Source organism: Falco biarmicus, chromosome 1 (assembly GCF_023638135.1).
Source record: "Falco biarmicus isolate bFalBia1 chromosome 1, bFalBia1.pri, whole genome shotgun sequence".
Classification (NCBI taxonomy): Eukaryota; Metazoa; Chordata; class Aves; order Falconiformes; family Falconidae; genus Falco; species Falco biarmicus.
In genome coordinates, this window is record NC_079288.1 from 80500120 (window position 1) to 80521145 (window position 21026).

Here is a 21026-nt window from a genome sequence, read left to right on the forward strand (position 1 = left end):
TTGTTTAAAGTAGGCTCTCCTTTTGGCTGCTGTTGAGAAAATGCGCTGAGCTATAACATGCTGTTTGTTCACCTCTCCAGAACAGTGGGTGCACACATTGCTGAATTTGTCATTCGTTCACCATTCATATAGCATAAAGCCTCCTATTTAATATTGAGCAGTTGCTGTTAGATGCCTGAATGGCCAAAGATTTTTTTTAAAAAAAAAAAAAAAGTTCAATTAAAGACCAAGGCAAAAATAGATTCACAGGTTTTCTGTTTCAAATTAAACTCTTAAAAGCCTCTTTCCCTAATTTCTTCCATTTGAGTTTTGGATCTGGTCCTAAATGCTGGGTCTGAAACCCTGGACTACACCGCAGTTTGTGCCCGTGTCAGTGACAGGCTGGATCCAACCACACCGAAACCCAGGGAAGCTTTGGGTGTCCTGCCTAGGTTCAGCAGAGCCACTTTGCCTTGCGGAACCTCTCTGCCATGTTTGACCCCACCTGTCCCCCCACGGCCTGTCCATCCCATGTCTAATCCGCCCAGGGCCAGTCTGGGTAAATATAACCTACTATATAAATAACAGGATCTGTGTTAGCTGTGAGGAATGGTAGGGGTTAAGTCATTTATAAGTTCAATTAATGAATTAAACTCGGTGGGAGACCTGCAGTGTTTCCCAGTTGTTCTCCAAGTATCACAACAAACCTCATTTTGGGAATGGTATCTAGGGGGGTATCTGGCTTTCTAATGTGGGGTTTGGTTTGGGCTCATCTCTTTCCAAAATATTATTTTAACCACTCTTTGTATTTCGTTTCCATACTTTTCCTTTGGTATGCTTTGAGAAAAGATTCTGCCAAAGACAGAAATGCTTTGAGCCCTGGAAAACATTTTTTTGCCATGTATATGGAAGGCGTTGTTTTGCTTGGCTTAGCTTGTGAAATACATGGCACAACCTGCATGAAATATTTGAGGCTGTGAGGAGACATGAGCAATTCTCGAAGGAAAAAAAGAAAGAAAGAAAGAAAGAAAAAAGTTAATTTTCATTCAATGGTCTCATTTGCTTACAGCCACACCCAGACAGGAGGTGTGGGGCAGAGCAAGGAAGAAGAGTTGATTTATGAACTTGTAAAATTAAAGTTGTTATAAAGTTAAAAAGAAACAAAACACACACCCCCAAAAAAAGCTCAGGCTCATGGCAAGGTTACTACATATGTGAGCAGGAATTAAACCATTAGTGTTTGATAAAAAATCATGAGGCTTTCGAAGCACCAGGGGTTGAGATGAAAGCTCTGCCTCATGTGCCCAGGTTGTGAGGAAACAGGCTGCCAAGTGCCCCCATCCTCACCTGGGTGGGCTTCTCCCATAGAGGGTCGCTGTACGGTGTGGAAGGGTAACTGGGAGTTAATAGGGTTGTAGGGTAATCTAGGCTGGCAGGGACCCCTGGAGGTTTCCAGTCCAAGCTCCATCTCAAAGCAGGGTCAGCAGCAAGTGGTTGCTTCCCTGAGCTCCTCTCCTGCCCTTGGAGTGGCCAGGTGGCTCCTAATAGAAGTGTGAAGAAGAGATGGCAGAAGCAACTGAATCTGGCTTGACCTGCCCTTCAGCACTGAATTTGGATTTCTAGAGCAAACTAAAAACTAAAACCAGTACTGAATTTGGATTTCTAAACCAAACTAGAGCAGCCCCTGGGTTGCCGTGTTTCAGGCTGGTGCTGCTTGGAGCTCCTGGTGCAACAGGGACCTTGGGGTTAAAGCAGGATTGTGGCCACTCAGTCTGCAGCCCGTGCCCGCTCCTCCACGACGTGGTGGAAAAGGGCTGTTTGATCTTGTGTCTGAAGTGCGTGACTAATCTCCATCCATCGGTTCTGTCTGTGACAAGATTTTGGCTACAAGAAGAGGCTGTGGTAGTAAGCACTGCTCCCAGGTGGTGTGCTGTCGCACTGCTGCCAGTCACATGCTGGGCTGACATAAGGGGACTTGGCCATCATCTGTACCCTAGTGTTCCCAGGGCCCTGTGACACCACACCAGAGCAAACCAAGATGATACGTCTCAGATTTCCAAATCCAAGTCACAGCTCCATGGAGGGGCAAGATGTGGGCAGAGGGACATAGAGCACCAGTGGAGGAGTTGGGGTTGCTGCAAGACACAGCAGCTGTGGGATGGTAGCTGGCTCCTCGGGACTGCTCCTGCCTGCAGCTGGTGGCACTTTGCGCTCTAGTTTGCTTGTAGCTGATTGCTTAACACCTTGCCTGGCAGTTTTCCTGACGTGCCTCCACCTGCAAACGAACATCTTCTCCTGCAGCCCCTGGCAAAGCAGGCCATGCTCCAGTTGGGAATGTTTCTTGGAGAGATGCCTGGGAAGGAGAACCAGGGCTTCGAGGGACCAGCTGGCCCCCAGACCACCCCCCTGACTCCATCCAAGCACTTTTCCGCTTGTCAGGGGAGCTTTTACTTCTCCAGAGCAGATAACGTTATTAGGATGGCAATAAAATTGTAAGGCTGAGACTGGGTGGGCACCTTTTTGGGTGCTGCTTGTTTGCTTCTCGAAAGTGCTGATTTTTTTTCTTAAATTGCAAAGTGTCCTTTGAAGGTGTCCTGGGCTGCTGCCAAGGGCAATTTCTTCAGCTCAGGGGAAAGTGTGTGGATCTGGTAGCTGTGGGACAGATGGGATCAGGAGCCTGGCAAGTTGCGTTTTTTGGGAGGTTTGCATGACCGATGGTGGCATAGGCCACCTGGTTCCAGTGGCCCCCATGTCTGCAGTACAGTGTGGACCAGCACCTCAGCTTGGTGTGGACCACACTAGCAGCTCAGTAATGTCCCATGTCTCTTCAATGCCTCTTCATTTTGCTTGTTGCTTGCAAGGGTCTGATAGGCATAGCTCGTGTTTTGGAAGGGGGAAGAGGAGGTTTATAGATTTTTAAATTTTAAAAAAGTGTTGCAATGAGTCTGACACCAGCCAAAATATCTTGACGCCAACATTCCTGCCAGCAGCCCATGCTGTGGCTCGAGCTACAGCTTGTCCAGCATGCTGGTGTGTGGTCCTTAGCATGTCCACTTGTTATTTCTGAAGACTTCATTTTCCTCTGCAGGCCTTCACAACCCTAGTGCAAATCCAGTTAATAAACCAAAAAAGGCTAGAAGCTGCACTTCTAGCAGGCAGTTGGAGACCAGATGATGCCCACAGTTGTTCCTATGGCTTCTGCCCTCAAACCCATCTTTTCCTGCAGCTGGAGCAAAACTCAGCAGACACACAAACGCTGCACAAGGATGAATGAGAGCAAAACCATTGAGAAGACCTCGGAGGACAGCTGGTTCCTGATACAGTCTGTCTGAGCTGGTTCCTTCCAGGTTCCTCCCAGCAGAAGCAGCCCCTCTAATCTGATTATCAACTCCTGAACCATCAAGCCCAATCTCTGTAGCTCATCTCCACTATGAGCTTTTATCGTAATTGATGGGGAAACATTGCTTTTCGAGTGGAAGAGTGGTTCTCCCTGTTAGGCTCTAGAAGCAGAGCACATGTATGAGGTCCTGGCATTTTTGCTGCAGGCATCATTAAATCTGTTTAATTTGACTGTATCAGTGTGCCCGGTGCCTGCTGTGTGGCAGGGGAGCAAGCACCCATGCTTGTGCGCACTCCTGCAGAAAGACCTGGACTTCAGGAAGGGGAAGAAGGAAAATGGGAAAACTGCTGTTGAGGAGTGATGGTTTGCCATTGCTTGATTAGGATGATTTAAATAATCCATTAGGGAGCAGGCAGGAAGAAGGAGCATCACCACCCACTCTCTGCCAGTGAGAGTGATTCGTTGCTATTATCAAGCGAGCAGCTGCTTTTTTTGGAGCCGTGCACAGAAGCTGTGGGCCTCACTGGAGGATGGGCTTGGGGGATTGAAAAGAATGTTTTTGCTTAGGAGAGGGGGAGCCCTGAGTAGCTGAGACAAGTGCAGCTGGTCATAATCAGCTGAACAGCAAGGGAAGGGCGAGGAAGCTGACCTGCTGGCAGTGGGAGAAGAAGAGCCTTTGAGGAGGCAACAAAACTCTTTGGGACTAGGGAAAAGTTGCACAGTGCAATGCAGAAGTGCTGTGTGCGGTGCTTGGCTCTCCACAGGGGTTGCGTGGGATGTGGGAGGAGCAGGGCTGGAAGCAGAGTGTCTGGGGATGAGCAATGGAGCTGTGGGGGGCATGTCCCAAAACACCAACCACTCAGTCAGTGGGGTGTCTCCATCTCCCTCATCCTCACTGAAGTGCAGTGTCCTTGAAATCTCCCTTGGTTTTGGCCATGGCCTGAACATAATCTGGAAGAATTAAAAACTGGGTAAAAAAAAGCCATCCAGGCACTTCAGTGTGGTGAGCACGGGTCCCAAACGGGTGCTCTTTTTAGCCAGACAGGTTCTGCCATCCGCACTTGGTTTCATCTTCCAAAACAACAGGGTGTGAACTTTGATATTTCCATGTTGTATGGCAAGAAATAACATGTCTGTAACAGTTTTAATCCCAGGTATTACCTCTCCTCCAAACTTCAGAGATATACTGATATACACACCCTGCCTTCCCGCATGTGAGAGGGTAATTAGGAAGAAAAAATCCGGTTGTCTGTATGTTGCTACACGTCCTTCTAAGCAATCCCATTTTCCATAGGGATTATGTGCAGCTGAAGAGCAACCGTTATTGGGTATCCTGGGTGCTTTGCAGTGCATTGTGCACATAAACAAACAGTGAGACAGATTTCAGTACCTAATTATTTTACCCAAGAGAAGTAAATGAGAGCTTCAGAGCCCTGTGTCAGTACAGGAATGAATAATGTGTCTGACTTAAAGAAAATTTCAGGACGGAATAAATTTAATATATTGGATTGAATGGTCATGTGGATTGTAACCTTTGATTTTTTTCAATATCTTTTCATGACAAAGGTAAAACTGATGAATTAAATCCTCTAATTAATATCCTCTTGGCTGGGGATATGAATAGTATGTAAATGTTTCCATTTGCTTAGCTACACTTCCAAAATGGGGATACAGAAATGCATAGCCTATACCTCTAAAAGGTGATATTTCTGCCACTGTCCTGACATTAGCCTGGTCCAGTTGTCTGCATGTCCCCTTGTCACGCTGCCATAAGTCAGGAAAAAAACCTTAAATCTAAGGCATTTATAGAGAATTTTGTTTCCTCTTCTTTGGTTTGTTTTTGGTGTTTTTTTTTTTTTTTAAATGAATTCGTTAATGCCTCTTTAAAAAAAAAAAAAAAAGGAAGGAGAAGTCTTGCATCTTCCTCCAGGTGAATACCAACTATTCACTGAGATAAGACAGTGGCAATGCCTCTGTTTCTGCTTTAAAGTCTAATATAATGGAGTTTTTGTGACACTAATTGAGTTATTAAGAGTACTGGACACAGGCTGAAGTCTGAGTGTATAACAGGAATCTGTACAGTTGTTAAAGACATCGGGGGAAAATTACACTTGGAGTTATAATGAAATAATTCCAAAGTATCTTCACTGAAATTAATGAGTTTACTTTGGATTCATTCTCTTGTAAGTAGGAGGTTGGCAGCAGCAGGGATAAGAAAGTGGCTTTCTCTGAAATAGGAAAGGGAAAAATACGAGCTAGACAATGACACAGAATTGATTTCTTAAGAAAAACCCTCTCATTCTTTTTGCATTGTTGGACATTTTTTGGGAAAAAAATACTGTAAAAATTAAGTGGAGTGGTAGAGGGGTGTGTGAGGGAGATGGGACCAGTTTGGTTTCAAATTTGAGGTTATTCACATGGTCTTCTCTGGTTATATGACGTTAAAAGAAAAGGAAGAAAAAAAATTGACAGGGGAGAGGACACCAGCCCTGTCTCCAGCCGTGCTCAGCAAGGTTAATCTTTCTCAGGGGTCAGGCAGCCCCTTGGATACACTCCTCTTCCTCGTACTGCGTGGCAGTGGGCCAGGTACAAGACAGACTGACAAGCAGCGCCATTCCCAGGTCGGGCTTGGGTCCTTCTTTCCTTAAGAAGTTCAAACCCTGGTGTGCAGCAGATCCTGCTGTTATGGGGAATTGCAGCAAGTGCAAGTGCAGCCCAGTCATTTAATGTGAATAAATTGGGACAAATTCCCAGGATTAATGTGGTTAGAACATGTTTATTTCGTGTCACACCCTGGGCTGCAGGGCAGGATGGTCCCTGTGCCCCGCTACACATGCAGCTGTGTCCTGCTGAAGTCCCAAAAGTCTGAGGTTTCTGGGGACTACAATGTCTTTGGGGTGAAGGACCACTTTTTGTGCCCCCTGACACCAGGAGACATTGAACTAAATGCTACATCACTGTGGCTGGAGATGCTGGCTGCAGGGCTCGGTTTGCCCTCTGCTGCGCTTACAGCTTCCACAATTCCTATAAAATGTTGTTTACCAGTCCACAAATACACTGTACAGCCCAATTTGACAGTGGTGGGGATACTACTCTCATGTCACTGGCAAAGTATCTGTTGACCCGTTCATTCCCGCAACCAGTTTGCAATATCCACCCATTTCCACTGTTGCACAGGAGATTTATTGAAACAACCGAGTCATTAGGTCAATTGGATTGTCTCTTTGCTGTTTTGAATAATCCCTAGGCAGGCTGGGGTGCCTTATGAGACCATCTGAAACCTGTCCTCTGTCTTCAGAGGCTGAACTATAGAAGAGACCTCTGCGGGCACAGCACATGCTCCATTATAATGGGAATTGTAATGTTCTTGGGCATGGCTGTGAAGTATTTGCAAGACGATGGTATGGCAGACAGCATAGTGCTAGAATTTTTGTTCAAGTGCGTCCAGATGGCCTTAAAGGAAAAAAGAAACACCTCAACAGATATCAGTCCTGAACTGGTCAGGCAGTTGTACTAGATGGTTGTTGTAGGCTCCTTCCAACTGAAATAGCCTGTTTTATTCAAAACATCTAGGATTTGGTATTTGTTGTTCAAACACAGACACGTGCAGGTATGTTTGTGCTTATCATAGGAGTAGTGTGAAAATGTTTCAGTCAGTTTTAAGTCTTCATGGTTTTAAACTGTATGTAGTCCCAAGCTCTGTGACATTATTACAGGTGACAGTGTCACTTGGTAATCCTGGGTAAGCTGTTGAAATGAGGGTAAATAGAAGAACACAACCCTTCCCTGGCATCAGGTACTGAATACTGATTGGAGAAAGCTTCATTAAAAGGTCTTTGACAGGTATTTGTGTATTCAGGGGTTTACTTAGAGAGACATAGTATGGATTAGCAACAGCTGGCTGTCATGTTGGAAGCAGGATTATTCAGGGGCAACCACCAGCAAGAGTCATCAGATGGATGATGAACCAGTTTGCACCTAGAGCTCATGCAAGGGAGGAAATAAAGATTGTTTCAGCTTAAGGGAATAGGGAAGCCACTGGAAGAAATATTTAGCATACAGAGTGCAAGAGGTATTGACTGGAGCGATGCTGAGTGCAAGTGGACTGGATTTTGTGCACGTGGGTTTGCAAACAGGTGGGTCAGGCACCAGTGGTAACTCATCAGCTGAGCAGCTGCACAGAGGGAATAACTCTTGTGTTCAACAGGCAGGAAAAAAGGGTGCAAAACAAGTTTAATTGCTCACAAAGAATCAACCTGGTGTTTATGTAGTGGTGAATGGTTATTTTAAAGGCCAGCAAGTGATGTCCTTAAAGCAGGGAGTGGGTTATGAGACGGAGTTAAATCTTGATATGTATAAAGTCCTGGAAAGGAAAGGATAAGCTTTCAAAGCAAGCATGTACAGCTGCTCACACTTGTTCACTAACCCTTCCAAAACGTGTCCTGTGGGCATTCCCACACAGCATCAAGTGAATTGCTGATTCAGGAGGAAGCCACGTTGCTGAATGGCAGATGTTCAAGTTACCACTCGCCCTCTGCCCCCTTGGATGGTAAGGCTGCCAGAGTCTGGCTTCAAATGTTCCCTTCCCTCCCCTCTTCCAGTTCCCTCACCCGCCCCATGCTCAATACGGACACTTTGATTCATTTTTCATAAATACAACCTCATGCACATTAATGTGCGTGATGAGAAAAGACAGAGTTTAGAAATACCCAGTGGATGCTGCTGGGGTAGAAACACCTTCAGGAAGGTGAACCTGGAGCATTTTTGCCTCTGCCATATACCAGGTGATGGGCTGAGAATGGTGCTGGGGGCTGTGCATCACCACTGCACCCTCCACCTGGAGCAAATTGCCTTCAACTTAGAGGTGTGAATTGCTCCTACTAGTGCTAGTGAAAGGAGGAGCGGAGGGTGGGACAGGACCCCTCTGAGCATGTGCCCACCTGGCAGGGTGGCAAGGGAAGAAAAGCCTGGCAGATGTGTGCCGGTAAAGTCCTCAGGGAAAGGCAGCATGGATAAGCCTTTGGGATGGCACTAGTAGGGTTGTGATCAACCAGGGTTTGATTTTCTCCATGAATGTGGTACCTTGGGTAGATTCAGCCTGCTCCCTTTACCCCTCTTTGCAATTTTTGTCACCAGATCAAGCTATTAAAATGTTAATACAAAATATATAGTTAGTGCATAGCATGCTGTATGCTTCTGATATGTACAATTTTTCCTTTCTGTATGCAGACCCCTGTACCATGCCCCAGTGTGTTGGTGCGTTTGTTCAAGGCTCATGGATTCAGGGAAAGACAGTTTCTGTGCAACATCAGACAGATGACTCTTGCTTTTCTAAAAGGAGGTACAGAAAGAGGAGTTAATGACACAGGGCCACAAAACTGAACCAAACCTCACAGTATCTCTTTTGCATAATATTTTAATATAAGAGACCACATGAACCTCTTGTCCTAGGGAAAGGTTGATAAGAGACTAGAGTTTGGCACTGTGCTAGGCCTAAGGGCACAGTAGCTATAAATTAGCATAACAAAGATAAAGTTGCATAATCATTCCCATTCTAATTTGTTTTCAGTTAGCAATTTGTTGCAATCTTCAGCTTTTGAGCTAAATTTCCTGGGCTTGTTTTCCACCTGGAAAAAAGCATAGTGCTTAAGTGTATACTTACTTAAGCCAAATATTGCTAACTCATCTCTGCATCTAAGGAGGGAGAGGAAACTTTTCTCCTTTTATTATTTCTTATAATTCCTTCAGTGAATGTCGATAGAGCAGACACAGCTGGTTTTACATTGAAATGTGGTCTGGGAATGGGCCTTGCGAAGAGTGTCTGTCTTTGTTAGAAAAGTGCCATAAATCTGTTTAACATCGCAAGTTTGCAGCGCAGTAAAGATATTGTCAGGGAGCTGAGCTGCAAACGACTTCTGGATCACAGCTCTTTACTTAAAGGTGTCCACAAAAGCTCCTGTACAGAGCAAAAGTAATAAATAACTTGGTTTGTGCTGAGCCTGGGAAGGCTTCAGCTAAGGAAGGCTTACTGATGCTTAATGAAAAGCATAACAATAAATGTGGTTGCTATATATTGCTTAGAAACATCTGAGGTGGAGGGAAGGGGTTCTTGCAAGGGGCTGAAAATCTGAGCCCACATTCCTGAGACTTTATATAGGGTAGCTTGGGGCTGTGACAAAATCCTTGCATGAGACTTTGCATCGGGCACCTTCCACCTCTAGGAGATAAGGAGGAGCATTATCTCATCTCCCCAAACTGTCTTGCGGGGGTCATTCTCTGCTGCATGAGGTAACTTGTGTGCGGGTGGATGTTGCAATAGCATGGCCAAACACATCCCACGCATGGGCCCTGATTTCATGTGAGATACTGCTTTGCTTTTTGGTTTCAGGATTTTTTGAAGGTTTTCTTTTATTATTTTTTTTTCAGGTCTGCAATCGATCAGCCAAAAGTCTGGTTTCGCAGTTGCATTGATTGCTCAGGATTTTTTTATGATTATTTATATTAGAAAGACTAACCCCAGGGAATCCTGTCCCTAATCTTCTGTGCCTCTGCTCCTTCTCCTTTGGATGGGTCTCAGACAGGGGCTGGTCTGTGATGCTCCAGAGAGGGCAGTCAGCTCAGGTCTGGCAGCCCTATGGCGCTGGGCTGGTAATGCTCATTCCTGTGAGTGCAACCCAAAATTTTCCTTTGTAACTAGCAGCAGCATGTCAGCAAGGATGAAGAGACCTAGAACTGGATTTGATCACTGGGGTGGGTGGATTGGGATCACGTGATGCAAGAAGCTGTATAACAGACATTTGACCCCCAAAATGTGTCTTTCCAGGTCACAGATCCACTGGCATACATCAGGAGAGCCAACTGGGGAGATTCAAGGTAGGAACATTGACAAAGCATCCAGTTATTACTAAAAACACTTTTACTGGTAAAAGTGTTCACTAGAAGCCCTGTACAGTATTTATACAGGCCATGCGCAGAGCATGTCTGATTGGGGGGAAGTGTTTCCTCCAAAGCCTGGAGCTTTCTTGGTGCGCACAGTGCAGCATGTGTTTATGTTCAGAAAATCTCAGAAAAAATAAATTATTCTGGAAGCTGGAGAGGTCATCAGGAAGCCACTGAATTTCCTTGGGCCACCTTGCAGTGCTGGCACAGAGCTGCAGCCTGCATGGGGACATGACGCTTGTATCTGCACATGCAAAGAAATGTAAAATTGATTTGAATAGCTGCAAACTTCAGTGAGACTGTCCAAGTGGAAGGACATACAGTGCTGGTAACCCCAGCAATGGAGGCTTTTGCAGGGATGCTCCCGCTTGCAGGAACATGCCTGCGGCTGGGCTCTGCAGCAGCCCATTGCATACCAGCACGGCACAACAGACACCCCCCCATGCTGCACCCACAGCCAAGCCTTGCTAATAGCAGCCTGTTCATTTTGCATATTATTTTAAGCGCAGGTTTTTTATAAAAATCCCTTGTGTAGGTTAATCTCCCACCTGACTATTTGGGCACCCGGTTCCCCACCCCATCTGAGCGGTTAGACTGCATCTCTGCTTGCTGGTGTCCCTGGGTGCAGCTGAACCAGCGTTAACACTCATCTCCTGCAGTTAACACTGAGGCTCACTGAGGGGGTGCCCAATGCATTAATATAAAGTTAATGTCATTATGCTGCTATAATGAAATAGATTTATGTGTGCACCAGGTACGTTCTAGTATGTCAAAGCCAGTCAGAATTAATTCCATGGGTTTATTGTGCTCTTAGTGGCATAGTTCTAAACCCAATGTAAGATGTTCAAGTGGCAATGGTAAAAACAGTGAAAGTGGGTTTGAAAATCAGCCCCTTATTGCTTAAATTGCATTTAAATGCAGATCTTGATATCTGAGCTGGTGGAATTTTCCAGTGATACATAAAATTAGATCTTTGTATTTGTTTTTATTTGCTATCTGCCGTTCATTTTGTTTGCCTTGGTTAAGTTTCCAATTTTCCTTTCATACAGTCTCTGCATACTGATTAAACATACTTGGTGGGAACATTCTTGCTTGGTGCCTGGTTTATAGGAAGATGCCTTGCTAAGCAGGACCTGCACAGATCCCAGGCTGTAAATAGCTGCCTTCACTGGAAACTTAGGATATTTGTTCCCCTTTGTAATCAGGTCCACTAGCAAATATCACAGCCTAACTATCACATCAGACAGAACCAGGGTAATAGCCCGAGTGCTTTATTTAATGTCGAAAAAATGCAGAGCTGGAAACTGTATTCTTACCTCTGCCAGTGACCGTTTCAGGAGTTTCAACACACCAGGAATCCCCCTGGTGCCTATTTAGACCAACAGTGATTTGCCATCCCACGCTGTCACATACCTCATTGAGCTCAGCTGTGTGAAACTTAAAATACTCAGACAATTCAAAAAGATGCTTCAGCACAAATCATGCTCCTAAACTACTGTTTTGATCTTCTGTGCTTCTTTTGCTATTTCTGAAGGTAGTTTTTTTCATAAGCAGAAACTTTTCATTAGCTCATAATTTTTGCTGTTTGCTTGAAAAATGGTTTCTTAACACACCCACACGCCCCTTGATCTGTTAGCAAAGCCACTGACACTGCAGGTGTAGCCCTGCTCCTGGACTTAGAAGCGCTGTTGGCAGAAGAAGATGAGCTCTGAGGAATAAAATGCTTGCTTCAGTTGCAACTATCTTGTGTTCAAAGCCCGGAACTATTGCAAGAGTTCATTTGATTGATCATAGATTAGATGAAGCTGATCTTTCCATTTAATTTCAGGGGCTTTTCTGGCTTGTGCTTGCTCAGAAACTCATCCTCTTTCCACTCTGATGATTAATATTCATGCAGTGTAAGGTTTTATACAGGTTGTGCCATCCATTCCTAAAAATAACATATAAACGTGTTTAATAGAAAGCTAATAAGTCATTCTGGAAGGTTACAACTCTCCTAACGCTTTAGAGGACATGAACTATATTCATGAACAGGTAAAAGCAAACAAGAATTTTCCCCATTAAAGGCAGGCAACCCTCTGCTCAAGGTGAATGTGTTTCATGGGAGAAGGAGAATTTGTCCCTCAAAACCAGCCCTGAAAGACATCACGACGAGCTATGATTTCATTCTTAAAGAAGGGCAAATGACCAAACAAGCCACTTGTCTGCTCTAGCAAGTATCCAGCGTTAGGGGAAGTGGGCTGTGCTGGGCAGCAGGGCAATAGGGCACTTGCCAGGGTTGGACACAGCACCTGACTCCAGCTGGGAGGCTGATGCTTTCTACAGAACACTGGTTTTAATTAATAAACTGGCAGAATTTGTGCAGGGAGCATGCACTGTCTGTAGAAAAGAGCTCCTGGCTCCCACTGAGCAGAGGCAGTGCTAACACATCTGCACCCAGCAATCAGCGTGCCACGGGAAATTTGCTTCTCACAGCAGGCTCGCTTTTCCTCTGACAGCCATGGAAACTGTTTGGGATGAAAAAATAGCCGGAAGCAAGAACGGGAGGGAGAGGATGAGGTCAACTGATGGAGACATGCAAGTTTTCGTATTAGAGGACATAAAAGTAGCTTCCTTGCAGGCAGCAGTGCTGAGAAGTGCCTGACATGAGTATTCCCAAGGAATTTCTGGTTGAGAGTCCCAGTTTCCCAGCTGTGCTTCAGCCAGTCATCCCAACTGGCACCTTGTGGTTGCAACCTGGGGCACAGCATGGAGACACGGCAACAAAGCAGAAGGGGACCACAAAGCAGATGCTTCTCTGGTCAGTTTCTTGCAGTTGTTTGTAGAAGGATGGTGTTGCTTATTGTGTACTCAAAAGTGTGCTACAGAGATCATCTGACCATGACCAGGGAGTGACTGTCACATCTTTCTCATTCAGCATAAAGTAGATATTAGTATTTGCTAGATGTTAAGGTATTGCCCTTACAAACCTTAAAGGTGTATTGAACTTGCTGAAGGGACAGGGTAGTGATGGCTACATGGCTTTCTTAGCGGCTTTGAATCATGCATTTAGTAGGAGGTGTCTATACAATATGATAAATCTGGGGTCATGACATTTGTCCAGCACAGGACATTAGGTCTGTGGAAGGGAGATACACCTGGGACATCTCTGCATGTCTTGGCTTTTCAGGCCACTAGCCTGAAATTGATTGTCCAAAAAGCTCTTGGGCAGCTGGAAGTTCCCAGGGGAGCTGGGAGTGAGATGCAATCGGCAGTGGGGCTGTGTGAGTCCTTCACCATGCCACCCCAGAGGAGCAGCCTGTAGCCCGGACTGCACTGCAGTGTAAAAAGGCCATGAGAATGGTTAGGGAGCCATGTCTCTGTATGTGTGAAGTGGTGAAACAACAATTGAAAAAGTGACTAAAGCCACAGGAATAAAAAAGCTGAATATGATGATATGAGAAGGTCTGCTTAGAGTGGGCTGTGTAAAGTGTTTTCAATGAACTGCTTTAACCAGGGAAGGGTTGTAGGCGAGGAAAATCTTTGCTCTGTGTATTTCATCGGTTGAGAAAACAAATAGAGGTGAGGGAAAGGAATGCAGTGGAAACTAAACAGGGAGAATATTGTATTGCCTGCGACGATGAGTGGCATGGCCTCTTATAGCACACAGCCTGAGGTGCTGGCCACCAGCCTTGGAGAGGGGGCTGAGATGAGTTACCCTGCTAAAGAGATGAAGGAAAGAGAGTGTCACCGTCATGAGAGAGGCAAAGAGAAGGAAAGACTCAGTAAAATGAAATAGTGAGGAATTCAAAACCAACAGGAAAGTGAATGATTTCACACAACACGAGCCTGGTGGGTCACAAATATATACCCCTGCCCCTCAGCCTGGCTCCATGAGTGTGGGATAAAGCGAATCAGGAGCTGGACTGAGCACACTTTGTTTGCTCATATTTTGTGTTCATTAATTCACTCATTCATTCATGAGCTGCCTTAAGGTGTTGCTAGAGTTAAATCCTGACAGGGGCACACAAACAAACCCAGCAAGCAAGGCACTTCCTCGAAGGGCTGTGCAGGAAACCAGCCCCCAGGGAATGCCGAGGGGAACACAGCAACCAGGCCATAACTCACTCTGTTAGTAACTTTTTTGCCTCTATCTCGTGGAGAGTTTATTTTGGCAACTGTGGAGTGTGAGGAAAAAATGAATGATCCAGTTGTTAAGTGTTGCATATCTTTCCTGATTGGGAGAGAACCTGGATGGGATAGGACAGGCTTGTTTGCTGAGAGCAATGGGTGGAGTCCGCAGATGGAAGGACAAGACTTTCCAGCTAAAACCAAGAAAAAATTTCTTGGATGCCCAGTCTAGCTTGACAGCAGACAGAAAACTGCAGACTGGTATTTGTAAATGGAATTAATCTTGGTGGAAGTTTAGGGTAGGGCTTGACAGTGAATGCAGAGCTATATTCAGTTCCAGAAGGGACAGAGTTTTTTCTACAGTGTAATAACCTACATATGTCAGAAATATTGCTGTAAGATCCTTTGGGAGACAAGTCACGTGTTTTTTTGCAAGGCAGCAAGGTAAGGCAATTTAGGGTTGTGTGTTGGTTGACAACTATCTAGTCACCTACCCATCAGGTGGGAAAACTTGCAGAACCTGGTACAGGTCCCACAATCCTCAGGTGCTCACAGGGGATAAACATCAAGCTCAAAGAGAAGCGCAACATCAAAATAATCCTTCTCTTGCCACTCTCTATTGATGTGCAAAGAATGAGCATCTTACAAAGGTCTTTTGAAGAACTAATCCAAACTAAAGTTACATACAGCATTTTGTTGTAAAAGCTTGTGGGAGTGCTGTGTAAGCAGCATTATCTGTACTTCTGGTTTTGTGTCCCTTTATGTGGCAAAGGCGTTGAGAGGGTGTCTCTGTATCAGCTTCCCTTGCTTGGGCAGCAGTAGCAAAGACAATGTAGCAGGAAGCATCTGACAGCCTCGGTGCATTCGTGTCCCTTGAGCAGGCAGGCCAGGCCAGAACATCCCTTGGTGCAGGGACCAGATTGCGAGAAAACCCTGGCTTGTTTCTTCAACTTGGATATGCATCTCCATACAGCAGCTACAGGACCTGCTTGTCTGCAAATGTGTGTTCCTGCTCTACAACAGCAGATTAACTTACACATTTTTCAGTCATCTGAACAGCAGGTACTATTGAGGTCCCTGAGGCCAATTAACCTCAAGGTTAATCAATAGGATTAAGAGGTGGTAGATAGTACAGCACACTGTGGCCAGTCTGTCTGTGCTGTAAGTGGTTGCACGCTGGAACCTTTGCTCCCCAAAGCTTGTCTTGAAACCAAACATGAGCTGGAGTCTCTGCAGTTAAGACAACTGGTGAACGTGGGCTTCAGCCTGTGCTTGGCATCCAGCTGAAACAGACAAGGGACATGACTGAAGGTACAGTGAAGCTAATGAAAATATAGATACCACTGATACTAGTGTCCCCAGAAAAGACCCGTGGGGCAGGCCATCAAAGGAGAAGTTGGTTTAAGCAACTGTCTCCTCATTCATCTTGGATCAAACTCCACCATTCTGGGCCTAAGGTCAGAAGCTGAAATTCATCAAACGTACTAGATATCACATGGCAGTTAGAGGCACCACTTTACCTTAAGCTTTGGTCAGTGTGGAGAGCAGTTCCTGTGATCATCTTGTTGGTTTAACTGTCTCAAGCCCTCTTGCTTACATTGCCCTACAGCCCTTCAAACCCTCAGTCTTGTAAGGCACATCGATATGGAATCAATAACCTCTGCAGACCAAATCCTTTCAGCGAAACCTGAATACTTTTTAGTTACAATCCTCTATTTAACTGGGGTATTTTCCTCTACAGACAATCAGAAAATTTGTCCCCTTAGAGGAGATTCTGGCTGAGCTCATAAGTAATTTTAATTCTCATGACTGTAGAATAATCTTTTGTTTTGGCAGCTGCAGTGTCCAGCCTTTTTAATTTATTTCTTGGTGAGATTTGAAGCGCTCGGATTAAGCTCCAAGAAGTGGTGACCACAGCAAACATGAGAGAAGAACAAAACTCTTCCTTCCTCTTTCCCTTCCCTGCCTCTCGGAGGCTGGGTGTTGCACTGAGGTTTGGTGCCGCGGAAACACCTCCTGCCTCCATGCAGATGTTCAAGCGATAAACCTTTCCTATCTCTTGTCCATGCACCATCTGAGGATGGATGAAGATCTCCAGTAGGGTCAAATGTATCTGCATTTTAGTCGTGCGAGCTTCTTACTGATTTTAGAGGGTTGTGGTAGGATGAATAGCACAGGCATGCAGCAGAGGAATAGGCTACGAGAGGAATATAAACCACAAGAGTTTGGTGGGTTTGTTCCGTTTCTCTTTCTGTGAAACATCTGTTTCTTTTCAATAGCAGTAACAGGCTAGATGTTGCCCTGCTCTGTTATTGCAGTTCCTATTTGTATTATTGTAAAGGCTAACTGTCAATGGCCACATCTCTCCTGATCACTGTGCAAATTGCTGCTATCTGGCACTGACACAGGCAGCAAAACTGTTCCCATCTGACTGGCAGATCTCCTTGATGTCTGTAGCTCACAAAGCAGTTCTGAAAGCTGCTGTCCCCTGGGAATGCCCACGTGCTGGGATTTATGAGGCTGCCTTGAGTAAAGGCCTAGAAATGTTGCCGTTGAGAAGAAAGTCTTTGTGCTACTATGTGTGTGTTATAGTCAAGCTGTTTTTTCAACAAGACAAATTCTGCAAACTTCTCCTTGTAATTTCTTTCCCCAGTTGACTATGCTATTTTGGGAGGAACTTTAATTTTTCCTTTTCTTGGAAACACTATCGTGATACCAATGTTGTAAACAAAGGCTTTGGTTGAGAGTCATGAGGATTACTGACATTATTCCAGTGGTGGACAATGAACGGTTAAATATACTTAATTGGCTTGTATGTTTTCTATCAGAATAACATGTTGAGTGCCAAATAACTAATACTCCATGGACTACTACAATTGCATACCAAAGCTACAAGAATGCCTCTGATAAGCTTTATCTTGGTCAGTGTTTATGCAAAGAAAGCCACTTCAAATGAATTATTGCAAGTTTCCTCCTTCCCCGAGTAAATTACTACATTCATTGCAAATTACATCCCAGCAAATTTTGAATGATTTGTGTTCCTGTGAAAAGGTTTTTCCTCTGTACACTCCGTGTACTTCCTATTATTCCATGTCCAGAGGATTTCTTTCCAGTGACTGGGCTCCCTCTGAACGTATTGGTGGCCTATGCCGAAAACTGATCATAGTAAATACTCAGACTGTTTCAGCTGTGGCTCTGTGTGTGTATTAATCCTGAGATTGGCTGAACATTAATAAAGATGAAATAGGGATGGTTTGTTTTCCTGTGACTCCATCTGTTCCATGGACATTTCCATGTCTAGTAGATTTTACCCTGGTTGAGTATTTTATTGAAGTAAGGACTGATGAATGTGCTCTTTTTTAGAAGAATCTGCCAAAATAATAGATCATTGCACACACCCACGTATGAAAAAAAACCCTGTGTTGTAAATAGCACCTGTGATTATCATAAACAAAAACATTTTACAAATGTAATTAATTTGTTGCTATTAAATGCTGTCATAATAATGTATGTTTCTATTCCTGATTTTTGCTGATTATTGTGAGCACCACAATATTTTGGCTTTGTGCAGTACAAGGAAATAGTAAAATGGAAAGCTGTACGGTTTTTAAAAGCTGTCATGAAAATACTTCCATTAGTGGGTAGCCAAATAAAAAGATATTTAGTAAACATGAAAACAGGCATATAAGGGCATGCCTGCATGGATGGATGCAAACAGATGTGAGCTCCTCTCCTGCTCTCCAAGCCAACTGGGCACAAGCCAGCTTCATCCAGAAGCCATGAAGCCATGCTCATGCAGTGCTGGGCTTAAATCTTACACCCTGTTTGTTAGGAGCATTCCTTATTCCCCTCAAGTAGCCAGATAGCTCATGCGAGCACAGCGCTATGCTGAAGCCAGCTTGAGTCAAGCTGGCATGGAAGGCAGACAGAGGAGCCCGAGTGTGTCTGCGCCCATCTGTGTAGACATGCCCTAAGCCAGGCTGGGTGAAATCTGGAACCTCAATGAAAAATGCTGTTAATTAATTCAATAGCCCAAAATTTTGCCTGCTGTCAGCATGAATCTGTATTGGACAAGAAGAATGTTTTTCCACTTCCTGAGCAGACAAAATAATGGAGTTTGTATCTTTGAAGTTGGAGATGACAAAATTGACTTAGATTACTTCTGTTTGAAAACGCCTTTCTTTGTGTTTTCATCTCAGGTTGGGTGCTCATGTAGTTCCCATCCCCGCAGTGCCTGGACACCGTGTGGTCTTTGATGTACAACTCTAACAACACCCTCGTGACAAGGGAATATGCTGTTTTCCCCATTGGGTTGATGGGGAACAAAGGCCCAGAGGAACAGAGGGAGCTTTCCCAGGGCTACGTTCTTCCTCGTGCAGTGGCATCCTGAACCAGCTCCTCCAAGGAGTCATGAAGTATCCCAAGCCTCCTTCAGAACTTCCCTTTGGTGTTTTTTTCATACAGAAAAGTTGGTGCCTTTGCTTTTCTAAACTCTAACAAGTGTAACAAGTCACCTGGTGGCCTGGCAGCAGGAGGGAAGTATGGGCAGGTCACTCTGGTCCGTGGCCACTAAGAAACATGTGTGGCCAATACTTGGTCTCATGTCCTGGCCTCTGACCATCCAGACAATTTCAGTGTTAGCTATTGCCTTGGCACAGATATGGCCTGCATCAACTCACATTCTCTGAGATGGTGTCCTGGTACCATCTGGGGAAACACATAAGCACAAGGCTGTTCCCAAAGCTTGTCCTTTTGGGATGGGAAGAACATGCACTCGGCAAGCCTCTCCTGTGTGCCCAGGGCTGCTTAATGGCCCCTCACCCTGTTTTATCTGGCCTTTTAGGCATCACGTCACTTCATTTGCAAAATGCCCCCATGGACTTCCTGGGGAAATGAGGACGCTGCCTGTCCTCACCCTCAGTTGGGACAGGATGGAGGGGGGCAGAACACCACACCGTGGGAAAACATCTGAATTACAAGCCCCTTTGGGAGTGAGTGACTTCATGCTGATGACCTGCAAGAAGCAAAGCAGGCTGAATTAGTGCAATAAATTGTTAATTAGAAGGAGATTGCATTAATGTTACAAAAATATTTCTGTGCTGTTTTTCCACTGGTACTGTCATGGAAGCTGAACTATCTAGCCATGCATCCTAGACAGGATTATGCCTTTACTCATCTGATTATGGGTGTTTGACTTAGTAAAGCCTTTGGGCTGGCACAGCTTTCGCGTCAGTACACAGTGGGAAGAGCTGGGATGTGATGTGAAACAGCAGGGGCTCAGACATTTGAGGACCATGCAGTTGGCAAGCAGGGCACAGGCATTCATCTCATCCCAGGCAGTGCAAACGGGTGGCCAGTGCTTTGCAGGTGCAGAAGGGAGGTGTGTTTTTAGGGCACTTCTTGATTCCCAAGGTAGGCAGATGTGCTTTGAAGCAGCTGAGGTTTTTGAGCTGTTCTCATGGCTCCTCCACTTGCCTAAGGACAGGGAATGGGGCCGGGCTTCAAACGATGAGTTGAATCCTGCCCTCTTTGAAGTTGTTGGCAGAAATTCCTGGTACCAGTTATGAGGTCTGTGTGCCTGAAGGAGCTACAGCAGAGCAAAGCACCTTGTCTCTGGCTGGCCAGTTTAACTGGAGAGCCTGGCACCACTTGGTCCAGCGGGACCCTATGGGCACACAAGCTACGTCGGTCAGGCTGAGGTGCAAAGTGCTTCATGTACCTGTGCCCAGAGACATCATTAAAGCACCCTGTTAGTATTTATTACAACCCAAACCTATTTCCTTCCTCCTTTGAGAGCCCATACTTAACTGCTATGAACGGCCCTGAGTCCCGGGGTGTACAGGCAGAGTTTAATGGTCTCCAGGCAGGGTTTGCAGTGTTGAAAATTAGATAAACAAAATAGCTCATAGAAACAAAGCCAATTTGATCTGGAAGCTGTGGAAGAGAGAGAAACGACGTTATCAGCCTCTTGGCATGGGGATGTTTGCGTGTGTGTTTGCTTGGCTGTGTTTCTGATGCCTTGAGCTTCTACACATGGTGCCTGGCACAGCTGCAGTGGTAAAACGCAAGAGTGAGAGGAGCTCATGTGACTGGTGGTGGTTGGCCTTGACTTTTCATATAGGTAATGTGGCCCTGTATTCTTGACCTGCTCCTGTAGGCTTGTCATGTTCTTCAGTTCGCATGATCTGGCACAAAGCTATAGGTGTTAATACACCAAACCATTCTATGGCATGCAGTGGGCTGCAGCCATGCAAGAGACAGGACTGTGGAGCATCACAGCTCTGGATGTATTGCACTGGCCCAAACATATGAAAATTATTATAAAAATTCACTTTACCGTGTAGTCACTGTTGACACCAATCAAGCACCCCAGATGTTGAGCTTGTCCTCTGGCTGTCCCCATGCTCTTTAACACCAAGGGCACCAACAGAGTCCAGAAAACCAGAATTGGATGCTGCTGAAATTTGCTTTATGTCTTAGGGCTGCAGTGGCATAAGATGTGTTGGGTCACTGCTGCCCAGCATTTGCTTCAACAGCAGCTGTGTGCAGTGCAGCTCCCAAGGAGGATCTGCTTTGTCAGCTGCATGGATGGTCCCAGCTGGGTTGAAAGGGAACACCATGGCTCCACTATGTGTCCACTCCTTAATTTGTTTCCCAT

General features: G+C 45.3%; 1 long non-coding RNA gene across 1 annotated transcript; it reads right to left on the reverse strand.

The window, feature by feature from the left end:
* Window positions 1-204: 204 nt before the first annotated feature.
* LOC130159038 (uncharacterized) lies at window positions 205-19352 on the reverse strand. Its single transcript, XR_008825601.1, has 2 exons — window positions 14863-19352; window positions 205-12188 (listed from the first exon to the last, which is right to left on the reverse strand). It is a non-coding gene; the product is annotated as an uncharacterized LOC130159038 (long non-coding RNA).
* Between the last annotated feature and the right edge of the window lie 1674 nt (window positions 19353-21026).